The sequence below is a fragment of the Cavia porcellus genome, unplaced genomic scaffold (genome assembly GCF_034190915.1).
Source record: "Cavia porcellus strain 051 isolate PalLab524CR breed Dunkin Hartley unplaced genomic scaffold, mCavPor4.1 scaffold_11, whole genome shotgun sequence".
Taxonomy (NCBI): domain Eukaryota; kingdom Metazoa; phylum Chordata; class Mammalia; order Rodentia; family Caviidae; genus Cavia; species Cavia porcellus.
In genome coordinates, this window is record NW_026947494.1 from 16,650,670 (window position 1) to 16,652,787 (window position 2,118).

The following is a 2,118-nucleotide window of genomic DNA, read 5'->3' on the forward strand; positions in this document are numbered from 1 at the left end:
GTATACGGAAGATTCAAACATAGGTATTTTGATTTCAGATCCCTGTTCTTTTGACTAAAACAGATAGGGAGAAATAAAGTTAACTAATTTATAGTGTGTATTTTGTGTAGTGGGTGGATATTCTCAGAAATTTTAATTTCCAATATTATAATTTTATATTCAATTCTTCTAACATACTAGTTCTTTTCTATTATAGAAATAAACCACAACTTTGATGATAATAAGATTAAAATTTATGAAACTGATATGCAGATGATTCAATTCACAAAAATTGAAGTTTATTAATGAAACATAATAACTCTGGGGAATAAATTTTCATTCATTTTCTAAACTCATACATTTTCAAATGTTGAATACATTTTCATTGGAAAATATTCCTGTAAAATTGACTCATCAAGTTCAAAGACGAATACTGTATTTACTAGTTCATTTATTTAATTTTAGTCAATATTTTAAAATTACTATAAATTCAACAACATTGTACAATGTTATGTAATAAGAAGAAAGTATCTATTACACTAATTTTGTGAGGTATTCAGAAATTATATTTTTGAATAATTTTCAAATCTACTTATATATCATTAAACATCAGAAGTTTATGAGTAGTAAATTTTCTTTTTTTTAATACCAGGAATTGAACTCAGGACTCTGTGATTGCCAGGCAGACACCTGTACTACTGAACTATATATCCTTAGTCCTCCCTGGTACCAATAAAAATGAAAAAGCCAAAAAAAAAAAAAAAAAGAATAGCATTAATACCTACTTCAAATTAGCCTTCATAAAAGTATTACAATTTTTATAATAACATTGAAGATAAATTAGTCTTCCAAAATTCACTTATTTAGATTAAATAGCTAATATAATAATATTATGAGGTAAGCCTATCAATAATTCATAAGTTTATGAGATCCGTGAGTCCTGATTACATTCAGGCTTCATGAAAAAGAATTCACATAGCATTAGAGTTTTTTTTTTTTTTTTTTAATCTTCTCCAACCCTCCTACCACTCGAGAACACAGCAGTCTTCCCCATCAGAAAATGTCTAAGGTATCGCCTTAGAAGCAGAAAGAAAAGTCTTCAAAAAATGGAGAGCCTTCTAACACCTTGATTTGAAATTTCACCGTCTTGAATTGTGAGAAATATATTTCTGTCACTGTCAGATTCCTCAAATACAGTTCTTTTAGCCATCCATTGAAGTGTCTGAAGGTCACTGACCTGTGTGACCAGAGTTTGGTCACTTGTAATGTTTCATACCACAGGGTTTGTTCAAATTTAAGAACAACTAAATAACAGTTCATAGTATTTTATACTTATAAAATTAACAAAGTTATTCTCAAAAATCTTAAAAAAAATTAGTGCAGTATTTAATAATCTTAGAAATATATCATTATATAATTTTGTTATTTTGAGTCAATGCTTTGTACAAAGAACTGAGATGGTGTCTTTCAGGCACCTCATGTGGCCAGTTAAAGGAATCAGTCCACACAACTGAAACAACACAGATTAACATACTGTTCTGCAGTAAAGTTACTTGAATAACACAAAGGAGTTTATTCTACAATAACATTATGTGTGGTAAACATGTAAACCAATAACATTATTATAAAATGCTCACATGAATATCATAAAAGTAATAGCATAAATACTTTCCTGGTGGGGAGATACCGTGATCAGGAAGGTGGTTTTCCCCGGGTAAGGCTTTTCCCCTGCACTCCAGATGTGCTGACCCCTGTGATGCCCCATATGCTGGAAACTCAGCTGCATAATTTGCAGTGGTGTGGGACTGTGTTCACACCGTGCTTTGAAAAACAAAACAAAACAAGGAACATATTTTGAAGCACTAAATACATTTTCACCAGTTTTATTCACTGCTGGAAGAGTTAATCAAAGCAAGCAGAAAGAGAAAGATATTAAAGACATTCAGAATGGAAAAAAATCAAACTGTCACTGTTTGAAGAATACACACACATATATGATAGATAATATATGCATATATATATATATATATATATATATATATATGTATATCAAAGCACCCCTCAATTGTATTAGAATTGAAAGTGAATTCTGTCAAATCTCAGGATACAAAATCTATATTTAAATATCAGTAATAGTAT

The 2,118-nt window shown here is 29.6% G+C and overlaps 1 non-coding gene across 1 annotated transcript; it reads left to right on the top strand.

Annotated features, from left to right (window-relative positions):
* The first annotated feature begins 1,643 nt into the window (after positions 1-1,643).
* LOC111755897 (U1 spliceosomal RNA) lies at positions 1,644-1,805 on the top strand. Its single transcript, XR_002790434.1, has one exon. It is a non-coding gene; the product is annotated as a U1 spliceosomal RNA (small nuclear RNA).
* Positions 1,806-2,118: the final 313 nt, after the last annotated feature.